This window comes from Fukomys damarensis, unplaced genomic scaffold (assembly GCF_012274545.1).
Source record: "Fukomys damarensis isolate Sample0158 unplaced genomic scaffold, DMR_v1.0_HiC HiC_scaffold_17, whole genome shotgun sequence".
Taxonomy (NCBI): Eukaryota; Metazoa; Chordata; class Mammalia; order Rodentia; family Bathyergidae; genus Fukomys; species Fukomys damarensis.
In genome coordinates, this window is record NW_022900929.1 from 40534572 (window position 1) to 40555316 (window position 20745).

General features: G+C 34.6%; 1 pseudogene; it reads right to left on the reverse strand.

Annotated features, from left to right (window-relative positions):
• Positions 1-1447: 1447 nt before the first annotated feature.
• LOC104862797 lies at positions 1448-16913 on the reverse strand (annotated as a pseudogene).
• Between the last annotated feature and the right edge of the window lie 3832 nt (positions 16914-20745).

Below are 20745 nucleotides of genomic sequence, written 5' to 3' on the forward strand. Positions count from 1 at the left end.
TAAGATGTGTATATTTGAATTCCCACTCTATGACTTTCACATTCTGTAATTATATGTGCATTCACATACAATGACACTACAAAGCAATGAAGGAGAAAATACAAATGTGGAAACAAAGGTGGAAAATATACACTCACTATTTTATAGAAGGGTGTCAAGAACTTTCAGATGGAAGGTGGAGTTTCATTTTTCTGTTATGGTAAAGATGTTATCCTCATTACTGTTCATGTCAGATTAGCAGTCACCCATAAACCCTTTATGTGAGGATACCAAATGCTAAGAAAAAACATTAGTGAGCAGAATAAGAAATGATGAATCATGAAACTGTAAAAAGCTTAGAGGTAAGTGCAATTTACATTTATTAAAAAGTAAACATAAAGGAAAAGTGAGAACTTTGTGAATGGGAAAATACAGTATTTGAGAATTGCAAGTTGATATTGGTGACACAAGTGATCAATGACCAATGTAAAAATAAAAGAAGCATATTACAATTATACATACACATGTTGTACTGCAATCAGAAAAAAAATAGCAAAAGTATATTAGAATAGCACAGAGTTGGGCAAAGAAAAGCCAAAAATATATAGTTATTAAAGGTAGCAAGAAATAAATTTGAGTTGGAGATGTAGCTTGGTGGCACAGCATCTGCCTGGCAAGTGTGAGGCCCTGAGTGATACCCAGTACAAAGAAAAAAAAAAAAGTAATAGGCTAGCTACAATTAATAAGATAATCTAATCACATATATTAACATATAAATTAAAAACATTGTGCAAAGTAGACCAATGTAAAATAAATAAAGAAATTTAAATTGTATCTACCTTATATTCAAGGTAGGACAAATTTCAGTATTGCAAATTAGTATAATGGTTCCAAGCTACATAGAGATCCAATAGGCACTGAACAAGTAGCAGATATCCATTTTTAATTCTTCAAAGTCTTTTAATTTTGTATTTAAACGTAGAATTTGGAAAGACTCTTAATTGATAATTAGCTGTTAATTTTGGTTCTAAAATAAACATTATTTTATTCACTTATTTTTTAACATTCAGCATTTTTATTTAACATTTTCTAGCAATTTGCATACCTCTTTCACCGTTTAAATTAGTGTGACAATTCCATAATAAGCTACTTAAAAAGAAGATTGGTCAAGAATGGAATGAAAGGGCCGGGGATTTAGCTCAGCGGTTCAGTGGCCTGCCTCGCAAGTGCAAGGACCTGAGTTCGATCCCCGGTACCAAAAAAAAAAGAGAATGGAATGAAATAGCAAAAACAAAACAAAACCACTGCAGCTTTTAAAAAAACCAACACTTTCACCTATTATATTCAAATAAAAACACACAATATTTGCGTGGTTGTGTTACAGTGTTTCCTGGGCTGGCTTGCCTCACTGTCACGTGTATGTCATGTGCTTAGCTGGTCTCATGCTGGATGGAGGGGTCACTCAGCTTCACATGATTTGGAGGCCCTGGATCGAAGACTCTAAGGTCTTAAAATCCCAAATTGTCATGGCTCCATTGATGCCAGGAGAGCAAAATTTTCGTCAATCTTTCTTGTCCACCTCATAAATAGACACTTGAATGGTAGTATTCTGGTGCAGTGTCTCTAAGACTGTATTGTGTTCCTCAGTCATGGCCCTTTTGTTCATGTTGCAGAACAGTTCCTTGGCAGACATGTTGCTTTGGATGCTCTGTTTTGGAATGTTAAGCTTGGAGACAAAGGTCAAGCAGTCATGGTCACTGTAGTTAAAGAGCCTTGGACAACAGTCATGTCCAGCAGCCACAACACTGTTCTTGGAGACAAGTGACACACTCAGGAGGAGCAGGAACTCAGTTTTCAGGGGAAGACGTGCACACTTTTTGAGGCATCAGCAACAGACACAGTGCTGTCGTGGCTGACCCAGGCCAAGCGGCTCCCACTGGTTGAGAAGCTGACAGCATGGACCCAGCCACCAGTGCCACTGCCATCAAACTCTGACATCAGCTGGCCAAAAGGCAGCTAGCTGCCCCAGGGAATACTTGCTGGCTTTTCATCCACTACTTTAATGTAGGCCAAAACACTCTGCATTTGAAGTCACACGTCCCTGATGTTATGTCCAGTGGCAAACTTCTGGCAACTCTTATTTGTTGCAGTCTTAGTTTAGGAAGTGAAGCAAAACTATTTGTTATGTTTTTGACTACTTAATTCTAGCTTAAATGACGTTTAAAGAATATACTCTATGATTTTAGTGTCTGAATTTGTTGAGGCTTGCCTTATGGCCCATTACATGAAGAATTTGGCAATTACAAATGATTCATAAACACTTATAAAGACTATACATTCAGATGTCTGTATGTGAATGTGTGTGTGTGTGTGTGTGTGTGTATCAGTTAAGTTTATGTTAATGTTAAGGTTTATGAAAATGTTCTTTGGATCTACATTTTTGCTATTTTTTCCCTTTATTTTTGTTATTAATGATGAGAAAGGTGGTTATATGAATTTGTCTTTAAGTTCTGTCAATTATTGCTTTAGATATTTGAAGGTATGTGAGATCTAATGTAAAACTTTTAAAAATCCTAGTGGATTTTTTTATCACGTTTTGCTTTAATACTATAACAATATATTAGTTTTATTTTTGCTTTATCCATTTTATTTTTTGTAACTGTCTCTATCTTTATATTTAAATAGTTCTTAAGGATGTAAATCCTTAAGGACTATCTCATAAGTTGCATCTAGTTGTATTTTTTATCTAATTTGAAAATACTTGCCTTTTAATTACTTGTGTTTGTACTTATCCATTTGCTATTTGTCTCACTTGATTTATAATTTTTTTTTCCTTTCATTATATCATTTAAAATTAACTAGATTAGATAGATCTATCACAAATGGGAAAGGGATCAAGAGATGGAGAAGGGAGCTGTAAACATGTACTAAGAAAAATTTTAAAGTCAAATAGATTAGAAATATTTCATTATTCTATTCCCTCCAACCCTTATTGGTTCTCAAGGTTTTGGTACATAAACTGATGAATACAGCTTACTATCAGGACTTGTAATCTAATATAATTTAATACATTCACACTTTGTTGACAATGGTAGGACCTTAGAATATTTTGGTTCGTATTATTACCACCCTTTGTATTATTATTAGCAATCAGTTTAGTCTTGAATGTTTTATTCTCCAGAAAATATAATAATTAGTATTGTATAATCTGTAATCATTTACATCTATACCCATTCTTACTCTTTTGTATTTAATTCCTCCTTGAATCTCTGTCCTTCCATTTGGAATTATTTTCCTTTGCCAATAGAAGTCACCTTATTATTTATTTTTGTGAAAATATAGCAGTGAAAAATTACTTGCTTTTTCTTGATTGGAAAATTACTTTCTTTAATCTTCATTTTTGCAGAGTATTTTTTTAGGTTTAAAATCTGAGGAACACAGTTTTCTTTTCTTTCTTTTCTTTCTCTTTTTGTACCAGGGATCGAACTCAGAACCTTGCATTTGCAAGGCAGGCACAGTGCCACTGAGCTAAATCCCTGGCCCAGTTTTTTTTTTTTTTCCACAGATTAAAAATGACATTACACGGGCTTTTTAAAAAAAATCTCTATTAAATCAACCATGATACTTATTTCTATACCTTCTATGCCTTTAAAGGTAATATATTTCGTCTGTTAGCTATTTTAACCCTTTTTTCATTGTCTTTGGTTGTCATCAATTTTACTGTGATATACTCAGGTGTGGTGTCTTTTGCCTCAATATCTTTCTCTTTAGGTATACTTCACCTTCTTCAATTGTTTGTGTCCTATTTTTTTCTCTCTTATACCTCCTGAGAATCTAATTAGGCACACTTTTCCAACAGTCCCATATTGAAGCTAGAATCTTTTTGTATTTCTTTCCCTTTTATTCACCAAATTTTAGCACAAATATCTTCTGACAGTTCTTCCTGATCACATCAGCTCTTCATGTCAAAATCCTCATTGTCAGCCTCTAATATTCTATTTAAATCACTTATTGTTTTAAATTTCAGTTCATACATTTTCTTAGTTCTAAAATTTTATTGGATTCCTTTTATTTCTTACAAATTCTAGCTCTTTAAATCTTTACTATATCTTTTATTTGAAGCATACTAATTATAGCTCTTCTTACCCAAATGGATAATTCCCATAAAGTATATGAATCTGTGGAGATTTTTCTGTTCTCTTTTGTGTAATATATTTTATATCTATTGTTATTAATGCTAAGTATTGTCTTTGTTAAACTGTAGTGACTCTGAATATTATCACTATTCTGTACTTGATCTTAGCCAAAAGGCCAAGAAACAATTACTGTCACTATTCTTCAGGAATCTTGATTAGCAAATACAGCATTGTCAGTTTACCTTTTACTAATTCTGGGACTCAATTACAGATTTCTTAAAGCTCAAGTAACACCCTTGTTTATCTCTGCACTTCTAGTATGTGGAAGCTATATTTCCAATTGAGATTCTGTAAATTTTAGTCAGGATTCCTCCCCCTTGGAAATTTTTAAACTATAGATTTGTTTCTGTAGGGCTCTAGTTTTTTTCTCCAGGAGACAGAAACTTTGCTGAGCCCTTCACTGGCTTTCTACCTAGCTTCTTATCCTCTTGTTTTGTACAATTAAATAATTCAGCAAATAATCTCTAATTCTTCAGTTGGAAAATTGGGCTTTAGTTGTTGATTTCATTTTCTTAACCAGACTTCAGGCTGTGTGTCATTAAAGTTATTCCTGTTTGGAATAGTCATAAAATTATAAAATTTAACATTGGAAGGAACTGAAGACATCATCTTCTATTGGCTAACCTCCCACACAGTACAGAAATGTTTCCTACAGCATCCTTGGCATATGCTCATCCGGTCTCAATTTGGATATCTTCAGCAAAGGAGCTCATCATTTCCTGAAACAATCCATTCTGTTGGACAACTCTATTTTAAAAATCCTTATGTTGAGCTAAAATATGCCTCTTTGTAACTTATACTCATTTACTCATTGTTTTAAGTTTTCCTTCTGGAATAAGTCAAAACAAGAGAACATTTCAGATAGCTGTACTTAAAGCAGATCTAAATGCCATTCCTGTTCTCGCTCCTGTGCTCGCTCGCTCACTTGTGCACGCACACAAACACAGTTTCATGTCTCAAAGCATTGAACACAAATTACTAAATTTGAATTAATAATCATAAGAAAAGGAATTTATTTGGACATGATTAAAACACTAATTTTATAATATGCAAATTTCTCTGACAGTTTGAAGACAAATCTTTTTGTAATTATCTTGAATTCTATTTTTGTGCAAAAAAAAAAAAGAGTATGAAGACTGCCATCTACTTTTGGAGATGACATTGCAAAACCACTTGTGAGTCTGTAGAAAAAATAATCTTCAATTGCCAAGATGCAGATGATATCTGAGGTTGTGCATTTTTGGGGTTATTTTGATACAGATTATCTAAAAAGCTTGTGTGAATTAAAATGATAACAATCATATAGTAACTAATATTTATTAGGTACTTATTGTGTAAAATTAATGTATCTTGTCTTTACTTTTGTACTGTTTTCTGTTCAGTAAACAGTCTCCACCCCCTTTAGTATAATTTATAATCTAAACAGAAAACTGACTCAAAGAAGGTTCTATTAGCAATTATACGGAGGCTACCCTGAGATTAGACGGACTACCCAGGCAAAGTAGGACTTAGAGTCATTCTCTTTCAGGCTGAACTTTTACCAGCCAACACTGTTCCGCTGATACAAGGATATTTATTTCAAATAGATTTATTTTAACTACATTTTCAAATGATTATGTCCCATCTGCTTATGATTTAAGCTTCCACCTCCATCTTATCCCCTTCTTCTCTTTCATGATTGCATCATGTCGTTTTGAATGCAAAAATCACCACTATTCAACAACCTGTAAAAAGTGAAAAAAAAAAAATCAACTTTTGTCTTATTCCATCCTTCCTTGCTTAAAACAGGGAAAGGTAATGTGTGCAAGGCTAGAATGCCAAACCATGGACTGTCCCTCCTAACTGCTGAGACTGTGGTCAAGATGTCAGAAGAGTAGAATGTGAATAGTCAGAGCCATTGGAATTATAACTCTAAACTTTGCAAAGCCCAGTTGAAAGACTGAATGGAGAGCATCTAGTGCAGGACTTTTATTCTGAATTAATTGGTCTGAGATGGGGCCTGGATTTACAATACTTTCAATGCTTCAATGATTATTTTTATTAGTCCATGTTTGCAGTGTTTAGTGATTACACTCACTGTGGGAAATAGGTACATGCACATAACACATCTTAATTCTTTTTCTAATCCCCCTCCCCTCCTCTCCCTCCCTACTGCCTCCATCCCTTGGTCTCCTTTCCATTTGCAATTTTTTAACAGTTCTCCAAATGATTCAAATGTACATCTAAGGTTCTGAATTGCTGTGGTAAGTCTTCTATGACACAGGGCAATTCCAGGAATTTTTTCTAGACCCAAGATTTATGATTGCAACTGTTGGCACAGGTAAAGTGTTGATAGCTTAAAAGTACATGTACATGCAATAGCATCCCACAGATTACACATATTACTGAAAGATCAACCAATCACTCTGAAACATCTGGTTAATTCTAAGGCCAAATCCTGCCACTTAGATTAAGAGAGAAAGGAATTTTACTTTTCTCAAAAAAAAATCACTTAGATTAAATTTTCTGTTCACAAAATAAGTTCCACTTTGTAATATTTTATGCTCTAGAAATTACATTAAAACAACAGTTAGGCAAATTTTGGGGAAATATGTGCATCTGCTTTCTTTTGTTAGTAGAAGAGAAAAATAGAGCATAAAAATGCTTACTGCCCTCTGTTCCTGCCTTTTGATTTTGAAAACTAGGTTTAAATCCATTTCTATTAATTCTGTCTCAAGGAAGCAAGTTTCACACAACTAATTTTCATTTGGTATAATGCTAAATGGTTGTCAAACCAAAATGCCTCCTCTTTTGTGCTTTTTCTAATTTATGCATTGCCACAATCAATCAGTCTACCTGTGTTCATTGTGGGATGGGTTGGGAAAAATATATTTTTCACTTTAATATTAAATGTCCTTTTTTTAATGACTTTTCATCGTATCATTACTCTATTTTCCCCTTTATACCATTATTTTCCTGAGTCAATTATGTCTTAAAAAGATAATTGCCAAACATGACGTGACCTATTTGTTAGGTATTTCTGTTTCCACTTGCTATAATTAGGTGAATCTAACATGGGCCAGTAGCTCAGCTCTTACGTGAATCCCAAGTTTATAACACTGGAAGAAAGCTGAACCACAATTGTATCTCTGTTAGTTTCTTCACCCTCTTCCCTCTGTAAAGTATATTAAGCTGAGCTTATACATATGACTTCAGTTCATAAAAAGTTTACAAGTGCAGCTGGAATGCTTAGTATTTGATTGTTACATAAATAAGTGTTTGAGAACATATGTAAACTTGACAGTGTAGGTACCAGGTGTTCCAATAACACAATAATGTACTTTGAATGTCCATTCTCACTTGCCTTGTTTGTCTTGGCAGGATCTTTTTATCCATTAACTTTCAGATAAGCACATATTAACTTTATACATAGTGATGATCATTTTATTGTTACATTCAAATTACATTTATTATGTTTGTGTGTACTAGCATCAAATAACATAGACACTAATACAGAGTTATTTTTATATATGTCTCATTAAAATGCAAGATATTAAAATGAGAAGCAATACCAGTCATGTAAAGGTACAAGATCCCAATGATTAATGTAACTGTTTTGTATACCTGAAATGTACCAATAAACTCAATGAGAAAAAAAATACTAGCTATTTCAACCTCTAATGTTTATGGCATAGGGAGAAGAAAGACTCTTCTCTGGACATCAGGATGTACTCTACTCTCAGTAGGAATTGCTTTGCCAGTGGTGAGTTATCTAAGTATCTACTTTCCTTTTTGAACTACCAAGCACTTAAGAGATTCCTATTTGTTGCACAAGTTTCTTGCCTTCCTCAGGCCTTCCCCACCCTATATTTTTGTTTTTGAAGTTTTAAAAATTTTGTCTTTAATTGACATATAATAGTTGTATATTTATATGGAAAATAGAATTTTGTATTACAAAATGGCTAAATCAAGGTAGTTAACATGTCAGTCACCTCACATACTGTTTTGTGAAAGTTATAAGAAGACTTTGACATTCTAAAACATTTTTTATTTCTTTGAAATTTGGATTTTCACTTATCTCAAAATTAAAAGCATCAGCATAAAGTATAAAGAACATTGATCTACCTATATTCTACTCATATTCACCTGTTGTTTACATTTGCTCTATCACATGAGTGAATTACTCACTCTTCCCTCTCTTATTACATATGTGTGTAAGTGCGCATCTCTTTGTGTTTGTGTGTATATATATGTATGTGTATATATATATATATGTATAATGTGTATGCATAGAATGTGTGTGTGTGTGTATATATATATATATATATATATAATTTGTATGCATAGAATGTACACGAGAACCAATGTTTTCTTAACCTTTGAATGCTGGTTCCATAATCCTTTACTCCCATATACTTTAATGTCTATTTCCTAAAAACAGGAATATTGTTCTACATATAAGTAATGTAAAATTGATGAATTTTTAATCTTTCATCTGTATTCTAATTTTTTGACACAATCATTTCCTTCATAGTATTACTTTTCCTCTAATACATGCCTCAATTTAGGATTAGTCATTATATTTAGTTTCTCCGGTCTCCTTTAATCGGGAATATTTTGAAATTTTTCTTAGTCTTTGTATATGGCATTGGCAGTTTCAAAACAAAAATTCCAACTTGATAATAAAAAGCTCTTTGGGTTTTGCGTGATGTTTCCTAATGAGTACATTGAAGCTAATTATCCTATGCCAAGCATAAAGGCAGTGAAGTTGTTTTCTCTTGATGTCAAACCCAGAGGAACTTTATGCCTGTCTCTCCTCAATGGAGATATTAATTATGATAACTTAGACAGACTATTACCATAGTTGTCTATTGTATGGTTTACCATATTTTTCCTGCAACTAATAAAAAATCTGTGGATACAAAACTTAGTGCAAATATACTAAAGCAAAAATGTTAAGTGACTTGAAATTGTTTTTTAATATTTTTTAGTATGGTAAGAGCCACACTAAAAGAGACTTAAAGAATCATCAAAAATTTCTTCCAACTTTCTTTAACTCAGAATGCTCCATTTACTTTAATTCTTCCTCTGAAATGGCTTTGGTGCCTATAGCCACATGGTAGCATCTACTGAGTCTTCTTGACCTTCCCCAGTCAGGGATTAACTTTTCGGAACATTTTGGACAGGGTGGTGAGTATGTTCTCTGCAAGTGGCTGTGCTGAGAAATTTACAAAATTCTGGGAACCATAGTGGCCCATTCTATAAACCACAGTGGCCCCCACATTTACTGAAGGAGGTAACTTATTAGGAAGAGAAGTCCAAATATATTTAAGAATTATAGCAATTTGAAGCCAGAAAGTCAATCTTAGTCTCAGAATGAGATTTTTATGAGGCCCCAAAAGGGTAGTTGATCAAAAGACTCAAATCCAGGGCTGGGGATTTAGCTCAGTGGTTCTGCTGCCTGCCTTGCAAGCACAAGGTCCCGAGTTCAATCCCCAGTACCAAAAAACAAACAAACAAACAAAAACAGAAGACTCAAATCCAAATTCAAAAGATTGGGAAATCTTCCATTTGTGTTAAGGCAAGAGGTTTAGAATTAATACTCTGAGAATGAAAGAGGTCTGTGTTTATGTGAAAACATCTCTGTAGCACAGAAGCAAGCCTAAAAGAGCCTACCCATTCTCTGCTTGGGCTTTGAGTGGTTAAAGAACATGACTTAGTAAAGAACATGACCTTAGAGTAGGTGGGGAAGTAGCTTTAGTGTTGCCAAAGGCTCATCTGTTGAAGACTTGATTCCCAGGGAGGCTCTTTGGGAGAGGGGAAACCTTTAAGAGGTGGTCCCTAGTGGGAAGTCTTCAGGTAACAGGGGAGTACACTTGAGGGATACCATGGAACCCTAGCCCTTTCTTCTGCTATTTTGCTTCCTGGCTAAGACATGAGCAGTTTTGTTTCACCGTACCCTTCCTGTCATTACTATCCAGATGCACACCAGAGGTTCACGGACTGGAATCTCTAAGACTGTAAGCCAAAATAAATATTTTCCCCTTAAAAGTTGGCTATCTTGGCTGTTTGTTATAGTGATAGATAGAAGTTGATGACCTAAGATTTTTTTAAGTGACAGAAAGATGATTAACGCACATTGTAAGAAGTATGATGGACCCTCAAGTTGTGACTGGTCCGACATACAAACAACTTGGGTTATGACCAAAATTTTAATTTTAACCGTCTTGAATTATGACCCGAATGTCAGCAGCTTGTGCTTCCAGATGGTCTGAGATACAGGTTTAACCCTTAAGAGTTCTGGAAGGAACATTACAACACCCTATCCTGTGTGGGGTTAACTGAGAAATCCTGGGCCAATGTCTTTCTAAGGACACTGAGATCTGTCTGTTTACAAGAGGGAGACTTTGAAGGCTAGATAGAGGAGACTGAGCTTTCCATTGACCAACTTGTTACAACCAGCCCTCCTGAACAAAGTGAGTTTGTAAGCCAAGTTTCCCTGTAGTAGAAAAAAAAAAAAGTAAAGGGAGAGTAACAAACAATTTCTACTTTGCACAGTAGGCCTAGGAATCATGTGTCAGACTTGCAATATGAATGTACGGAAAAGAACCAATTAAGCTCACTGCTTGAATTGTTTCCCGTGGTGGGAAATATGTTTTATTTATACATAAGATTGTAAAAATTATTTTAGTAACACTGTATTATAAGTTTCAAACACACTTACAAGATAAAGGAATACAAGAAAATATAGATGAAGCTAAGAGTAGATCTAATTAGCAGTGTTATAGAATGTCCTCTAGATTTACTAGGGACTAAAACGAAAAATACCAGAGCCCCATCCTAGCGCATCAATCATTTGAGGTTGTCTGACACTCTTGAAGAGGATATCCTGGCTGCGGAAAGCACAGTGCTGTCTTAAGGTCAGAACATCCTAATAACAAAAGATGAGCACTTTGGAAGGGAACCAGCTGTTTTAAAGTGATCCAAAGTGCCCAGATGTTAAAGGCTTACTATTCTACCAATACCATTACCCAATATAAGATAACAGATGAAACATTAAAAAAATTACAGGACTAGATTTATCATGTTGACTTGAGGTCTTGATTATTTTTGTGTTTCCTTTCCTTCATGGTGTCTCATAAATTTCTATTTTATTATAATTTTACTTTGTGTTTCTATAAAAAGGAACAGAATTTTCCAAAGTTTAAAATTAAATTGTAACTTATCTTTGTTAGAAATATGTGTAGAATTCTGTTGATGTGAGATCTTTAGTCTTAAAACGGTCTAAGCACAATAACCAACAATCTATAATATCCTCTATATTTGCCTCATATTTTCTCAAACCTTTGCACAGGTGGTTTTGTGGCAAATAGAGAGATGGTAGATCTCAAGTCAGTTATTTCTAAAGAGGCAAACAAATGTTTATGGAAGTAATTTAAAATTAAAACCTTAAGTGGAAAGGGTAAGGGAAAGGAAATAGGGAAAAGAAAAAATATGAGAAAAGGAAAAAATGGAAACAAAATCTTTGTAAATAGGGGAGGAGGGAAGGGGTGAAGGGAGGACTGGGGTATGGGGAAAAAATGAGAACCAAGTCCTGCATGTAAAGGTACAGGATCCCAATGATGAATGTAACTGTACTGTATACTTAAAAAGTACCAATAAACTCAATAAAAATAAATAAAATTAAAACCTTACATGGTTTGAGTCTTGGCAGTGATCATAAAATAAAAACATAATTGGTTTAATTTTGTAGTTGCAAAGTACCCATAGGTTTATGGTTAAAGTCATGAAAATTAGTTCTACATTCTTTAAGACTGTAGACATTGTTTTCTAGTTAATGATATTGAGGACTTTGTGAATATAAGGACTGTTACTAGGAATGATTTGAAGACATTCAATAAAGAATTAGTGTGCACCTGTTAAAGACAATTAAAATGAAGCATTGTATATCTCAGAATCAACAGCATGATACCTGACTGAAGGTATTCAGTTGCTTATTCAGTAAGTATGATTAAGCCCTTATGCATGTCTCTGTATCGTTACTGAGTACATGATTTGGTCACATGGAAATTCCATGGTGTACTCACCTAGCCATATAAGGAGACTTTCCTATTTGCTCTCATATGAAGATATGAAAACAATAATATTAAATGTGCCCCTCTGTGTCTAGTTCTCTATTTTCAATTCTAGGACATAGTTACAGTATAAAATAAGCAGAATTACAAATTTGATAATCAGTCTTTGTAAGTGCATCAAATTAATTTGTTATTTGTATTCAGAGAATGTAAAAGTAAGACTAATTTAGCTGCTGCTTGCTTTTTTCTAGTTTGAAAAACCATCAAAATAGCCTCATAGAGAAAAGCTTTGAAGAATGACTTAAATGTACTTTTTTCCTTTTTTCTCAAGTTGGTGTCACTTCAAAAATAAAAACAGGCACTCTTATTGGAACATCAGGAGTAATGCTGGGTATAAACAGGCTTAGAATATACTTAACTATAGTAATCCTTCCCAGCACACATAGAGATGAATCGATAACCAGATTTGGCATTTCAAATATTTTTTACCCAAGGCAAAGGCTTTAGGGTGTTTTCCTGGAATTAGAGAGTTTAGAGATGAAAAAGGTGCCATTTATTATTTTCTCTTTCTGTCAGCTTAGGACTTCTCTTAGCAGTCTTGTTTATAATACTGGGCCTTTCTGTTCTTAAATGTTTCACTTGTTGAAAAGACGTTCCGTCACAGGTTATTCTAAAATTTTAGAATGTGTATTCTCAAGGTTTTGACTGAATAACAGTCTGATAAAACAAGGTAAGGTAATTTATTGGAATGGGAACTTGGATTTAGAATCAGAAGTAGTGAGTTCTAGTAAGGAATCTGAAACATAATTTGTTTATGATCTTGGGCAAATTGTGGTGTTTCTTAAGTCACTATGTCCTTGTGAAATGTGAGAAATTTTAGCTAGCTTATAAATCAATTAGATAAGCAGGTAAATATATCATTTAATCAACTTAACCACATCAACTAATCAGTTAATATTAAATATTTGAACTGTTCATATGAGATTATAAGCATCAAAAAATATATTATTCCTCTGGAAACCTATTTGTTTTCCTAACGTTGGTGGTACTTTGCCAGGTAGTGACAATTTAAGAGGTCTTTTTCTAAAACACAATAGTATTATGCCATTTTGTTGTAATATTATCTTCAGAATATAACTTCAGCTTACTTTTTATCAGGGCCATAAAATCAAACTGAATATATGATTAATTTTCATAATCCTACTTTTTTTTGGGAACCAGTGAAGAAAATGTGTCCTTCTTTTTAAAAAATCTGAGTATGTTGCCACTCCTCCAAAACCAGAATATTTCAGTGAGAAGCAAGTAATCACTGGCTGTGGTTGGGATGCGGATAATCCCTCGACCATTTGTGTTTAGCAAGGTTGGCCTTCAGAGCAGCACTTTTGTACTTTTAGCCTCCAAAGAGCCTCAAATATTTCCTTATTGTAACACAAAACAGTAACATATTACTCATCCCTCTTTTGTTGTTTTTTACCTAAGAGCTCACTGATTTGAATAACTACTCTTCACCAAAATGGATAGAATATTATACTTTATCACTAGAGTATTTCTGATTCCAAACAATAATTTCAGAGCATACTTATAATGAATATGCATTGAATTTGGAGTCAGGTAGTCTAGTTTCCAGAATTTGAACTGTCTCCTACTATTTACAGACAATCTCAAACTCAGTCATTCTACTCATCATCTTTTGTCTTTACAATGGTGCAGAAGCTGTCCACATGCAGCAGAAACTAGAATTTTTTTTGAATTTTAACTTTTCCCAGGCTAAAGATATGCAATGTGATACTGGATAGCAGCAGTGAGCCACAACTCCCAGTCATTAAGATCATGAGGGGAGACCACCGGTCCTCTTCAGGATACCATGTTGCTAAACTATGATGTTCAATACATTGTGTGTATTAAATGCATTTCCAACATACTATGAATTTATCAAGTCTTAAACTCATTTTAAGCCAAGGAACATTTGTAAGATTTGAATAATTTATTTAACATATTTGAATCCCAGTTTCTTTATTTTCCACAAAGTGGAACACTAATCCTTGTCTTCAGAGCTTCTGTCAGGATCAGATAAAATAATGAATATGAATCCTAAAGACTGTTATTAACATATAGTCTTAGAAAAATATTCTAAACTATTTATTTTCAACAAATTGTATTTTTCCACCTGCCTGATTGCTCACAGATACCACTTACAGAAAATGTTATTAAATTCAAATTATAAAGATGGAAAGAAGGAAGAAAGGAATGGAGACAGTGTTCCTTGAGCACCCTACCATAGCAGCAAGCATGATGGAAAATCCAAGTAGTGCTTAATATTCTAGCTTGTGAATGGCAGATTTAACTCTTTCACCTAAAGATAGGGCCTCTCCTCATCATCACTACCTTCGAGAAGGAAACTCACCCTTTGGTTGGTGCTATAAATTGTACAACAAAGAAGAATTACACCAAAATAGAGAAACTCTAGCTTCCCTCTATCACCCTACTCCTACACTATTTCCTCAAATTTTATATTTATATATATGTATATATATATGAACTATTTATATCTAGATAATTTATGACTATCAATATAGCTATATACCAAACTCTGGACTAAATACTGCTACTCAAATTTGAATCCAGGTGGATTTTTAGCTGAAATTCCACAAGGAATAAAAGAAAAGAAAAAAGAGAAACCTTCATTGTGAATAAGAGATAATTACTTTTCAAAAATAATTTTACAGCTCCAATCCAAGAAGGGGCCACAAGGTTTAATTGTGGGTGTGCTATTTACAGATTAATTAGGACATTTAACTTCACTTTTTATACCACAGAATTAATCCCATAAAAATTAGTGATCTCAAAGGAGTCAGTTGTCAACTCTGACAGGATCTCTTTGCCATAATCTATTAAAATGCTGCTTTTATCTTGTCTTGCCTGTGTCATATTTTATGGATTTTTTCATAAACACTGCCTATACTTCATAAATGTCTCAATTTTCTAGTCTATTAACATTACTTCAAAAGCAATTGATAAAAGAGTAGGGCATGCATGAAATAATACACCAATAATGTGAAGTGCTGGAGGCAAGAACAGTGGATAGGATCTTCACAGCTTGTGAGCTGAAACAATGAAAAGATGTTTTATCTACTACAATAAAGAAACAAATGATCATTTTTGATAGTAGAAAAAAGACTGCTAGTAATTGGACAGATGAAAAATGGGTTACAGAGAAAATACAGCATATTTTGGAAATGATAACTGAAAGTGAGAAAATAAACATCCACAAGTATCTATTTACACTGGGGGAAACCTTTTTCCTTTTGTTACTAAGATATGATATTCAGCTTGATTTGACTTCATTCTAGATATGACAGTCTTATTCTATAAGTGATATTTCATTTGCATGTATATATTTTAATATACCTATAATATATTACATATTAACTATAACAAATATTGTATGTAGTGTTTATATTTACAGTTTTATTATTTTAGTATTTGGAAATTATTTTAATGTATAAGTAATAGATTTATGACATCTTATCTATATTTTTTAAATCCTAATATAAGACCTAGATTGATATAACAGAGCATGAATTTTATCTGGATTTGTACCACAAATTTAATTTAACAAACTGACTTTTCAAAACTTGTTCAGTAACATTTAAATCAATTAAATGAAAAACAAGGAAGTGAATTGTAATTTAGCAAGACACAGAATTCCTGATTTTTCATTTATCTCATTCTTTATACGTTATGATCTAATGTAGCTAAACCGAGCCTGACCTTTCACTCTTAAAGAACTTATGCTTTACAAATAGAGTGGGTTTAGATTCCCATCCATCTAGACAGACATAGTATTTGCTTGTAATTATCTATAGTATTTTTAATTCATATAAAAGTTCTAGACAACATACGTGGTCCTCCATTAAAGTATGTGGTCAAAGAATATTAGGAAGAATATTTTAGTAATACATATTTTCAAAAGTTTCTTTAAACCTACATAGTACTATCTAAAGTTATGTGATTTAGTGTTAATTTGAAAAAAGTTCCTGATTTCTATGATTCTTTTCTTTGAAATGAAACCTTTTTTAATATTGCTCAGTTCAAAAAATAATTTGAGGTACTTCAGGGCAGTCATTCAAGTTTAAGACTTGGAAAGTAGATGATGCTTTTCTCATACCCTAAGCAGAGATGAGAGAAAATTATTGAACCTCTTAGTAGTATGGTAGAAGGCAGACAGAGTAGTTGAGTAAAGTTCAAGGCCCAGCATGATGATGGTACCATATGTCTGTGACCCCATGGGGCCACAAGAGATCATGTTGAAGGGATTATTTCCCAAATGTTGCAAGCAATGTTTGAGAGCCCCAGCCCTTAGTACTAGCATGAGGAGACAGTTGCCAGAACTATATGGGAAATAGCCAGAAGTGAAAGACAATTCACGACATGATAGTTTATTAAGGTGACTTAATTCCCACCTGTCTCTCAGTCCCATTTATTTCTCCTTTCTATCTCAGAAACAGCATATATTCACCCACTTGCTCAAGCCAAAAACTGAGGTATTTCTCATATTCCCACTTTTGTGCACTATATATATCAACAGATCATTCCACTTCTACTCCTAGCACCCACTGCAGCCTACCTGCTGCTTTTCATCTCCTGTGCGATCATAATCTAAGCTTCCCTCATTCTTCTTCATGGTTTTACAATACTCATGTTACCTGGTCTCCCCCACTTCTCCTCCTGTCCCATCAGTCACCCTTTATGCTTCACATAGTACTCAAAATGATCACATAATTCAGTAGCTTCCACTAAACTTAAAATAAAATCTAAGCTTCTTACTGTGGCCTCTGAGCAGTATGTGATACAACTCTCATCTGTCTTTTCTATCATTCCCTCCTTTTACACTATACTCTGGCCACTCTATGTATTATTTCTATTCATTCAGAGTACCAGGCTTGTTCTCACTTGCTGTCTATGTGCCTGGTTTCTTTTTCATTCAGATCATCTTTTCAGAGACCGAACTTAACCTTCTTCACTGCATCTCCTTCTACCTTACCGTCTCTAGTTCTAATCAGTAGTGATGATCTGAAGCTATCTTTGTCAGATCCTTTGACAAATAGCTTAATAATAGCTAACATTTATTGAACAAATATTATTAGGCTCCTGCAGTATTGTAAGAGCTTTACAAAAATGCTACTTCTCACAGAAGACCTGTGAGATAAATGCTGTTTTATTTTCTTTTTTATAGATGGTGCAAACACAGCACAAAAATGATAAATAACAATGAGAAGTGGCAGAATCAAAATTTGAATCCACATACTCTGGCTCAGTACTCCAATAGACTATGCTGTTTCATATGTAGTAGGGTGGGACATGCCGTGTAGTTAGGAAAATCTTTTTGGTATTTGAAGGCCAGCACTGGTACAGGAAAGATGAAACAGGTCAGCACTCAAGGACAAAGGCTAAAAATGACATTAATGAACACTAGAACTCACTGTTTACAGCATAGAAGCAGAACCTGGCACCAGCCCAGGCACAAAGCTAAGCCAGGTAGTGAGTCATTGGCTAAGAGCAGGCAGGAAGACGAACAGGAGGGAAGCAAGCTGCCAGGCCCTGAACTTATATTCGTATTTCCTCCTCTCATAGGCCATTTCCTCCTTTCTCCTTCTCTTTGTTCTTTCCCTTGACCTTTCTTCCTCCTTCTTCTTTTCTCTCTTTCCAACTTACTTACACCTTCTGTAAGTCTTGCTCCTGCTCTCTTTCCCTCTCTCTCCCTACCTGACTTATACTTTGTATGTTCTGTGAGTCTCTCCCTAGGTCCCTTTTATATTTTCTCCTAGATAAACTTGTCCACACACATGATGACCTGTTGCCTCCTAGGTGTACACAAATGACTCGCAAACCGGATAGTCTAGATCTGATATTCCTCAGAGAACCAGCCTTTTATGTCTCTCTCCCATTTACTATTTCTTCATGCATATACCAACAGAAATTAAATTGTGATAAGACAAGTAATTTTCTTCCTAGATATCTATGAAATTCATTAGCTTTTCACCATCTAAGCCCTCACAGTGCTAATGCCAGCTCCCACCTTCACTCACCCAACTGCTCCAGCAGCTTCCTTTTGGGTCTCTTAGTAACAGCTCTGGCTTCCATGCAGGGAGATACTTTTTAAGGCTGCATTTGATTGTGTTAACCCCTCTGTTCCTTTGCTGTCCCATTCATTTATTCACTTATGTTCTAGGACCTGCACGATAATGTTGAGCTTATAGAGTTTAGACCTAGAAAAGAGGCAGACACTAAATAGACCATCTAGAATCATTTCAGATTCTGCTAAGTACTATGAAGAAAACAAATGGAGATGCAGAAGTTGAGAATAACTGGAGAGAGATCCATTTTTTTCAGCTTTAATTGAGTTTCTTGGTACATTTTAGGGATACAGTAGTTATTCATTGTTGGGATCTTGTACCTTTACATGACAGGTCTTGGTTCTCATTTTTTCCTCTTGTCGCTGCCCTCCCTTCACCCCCTCCTCCCCTCCCCATCTACAACCACTTTATTTCCATCTTTTCATTATCTCACATTTTCTTCTTTTCCCGTTTCACCCTTCCCCTACCCATCCCACCTTCCCTACACCTTTAGCTCCTTTCTTACCATTTCTCAATGTCAGTAATCTTATTAGGATCTTCTGTATTATTGCAGATTATTCACACCAGAGAAACTATTCAGTATTTACACATGTGTGCCTTATTTATTTCACTTAGGAGTATATCTTCAATATGTATCCATTTTCCTATGAATGAATCTATTTCTCATTCTTTATGGCTGAGTAATATTCCATTTTATAGAAAAACCACATCTTCTTTATCCAGTTTCCAACTGATGGGCAAATAGGGTGTATCTAAGTTTTAGCTATTACAAACTGTGCCGCTATAAACATGGGTGTGCATACTTCTCTGTGATATGATTCTTTTAGTTCTTTTGGAAAGACACCCAGCAGAGGGATGGCTGCGTCAAATGGATCCTCCAGTCCAAACTCTTTGAGGTATCTCCATATTGATTTCCATAGTGATTGCACTAGTCTGCACTCCCACCAACAATGGAGAAGGGTTCCTTTCTCCCCACAACCCTGCCAACATTTGTTATTGTGTGATTTCTTGATAGCAGCCATTCTTTGTGGGCTGAGGTGGAATCTCAGTGTCGTTTTCATCTGCATCTCTCGAATGATCAGTGATGTGGAACATTTTTTTCATATATTTACTTGCTGCTTTTACTTCTTTATCTGATAAATGTCTGTTCATTTCTGATGCCCATTTTTGAATCAGATCTTTATATTTGGGGGGGCTGATTATTTTGATTCTTTATATATTCTTGATAATAGTCCTTTGTCTGAGGAACAGCTGGTAAAATTTTTTTCCCACATTGTAGGTGTCTCTTAGTTCTGCTGATGGTTTCTTTTGAAGTACAGAAGCTTTTTAATAAGATGAGATCCCAGTTGTTGATTCTATCTGCTAGTTCCTGTGCTAGTAAGGATTTGTTCATAAAGTCTTTTCCTATGCCAATGTCTTCCAGAGTTCTGCCTAACTTACCTTCCAGCAAGTTTAATCTTTCTGTTTTAATATTTAGATCTTTAATCCATTTGGATTTTAATTTGGTGCATGGTGAAAGATAAGGGCCTAGTTTTAATCTGTGGCAGGTTGAAATCCAGTTTTTCCAACACCATTTATTAAAGAGGCTATCTTTCCTCCACTGAGGATGGTCAGCTCCTTTGTCAAAGATGAGGTAGCTGAGTACATCTCGGTTTGTTTTTGTGTCTTCCAGTCTGTTCCACTGATCCTCAGGCCTGTTTCTTTGCCAGTACCATGCTGTTTTTATCACAGTGGCTTTGTAGTATAGTTTCAAATTGGGAATTGTTATACCTGGTGCCGTGTGTCTGTTGCCTAAGGTGGCTTTTGCTATTCTAGGATCCATTTTTAAATGAGGGTATTGGGGCAATCTTTTCCTCAGGGAATAGTAGCTATGTGAAGAACTGAGGAGAAGGAAGAAGCTGGGGATAGGGAGAACAGTGAGTTTGGAAGAGAAATTCTCCAAGATAAAGGAGAGGTAGGAAGTGGAATAAGAGATATAAGAGCATAGATTTGCACATACTTTGGAGTAAGAGTTAAAATTTTGCTGATGATTAGTGTAGGAACCACAGGAATTAAGGATAATACATAGGTCTTTGCCATCAAATCAAATCAAATGTTCTTATCAGTACGTGTTTGAGATACATAATTAATATACTCATCATGAGGAGTTGGTAAATATACATATTGAATGTTAATCCTTTTTACTTCCCCTTCTCCCTTTTATCTCTTCTCCCTCCATCCCTAGACCCTGTGCCTGGAAAATAGCTAGCTGCTTGTTTTCTCTCCAGTCTCTGCAAAAGCCTAACATTCTTAGGAGAACATTCCCTGACACCCTGGCTTCGCTGACTAGGTTCTTATAGCACCTTGCCCTTCAGCTTTACCAATTATCATAATTACAGT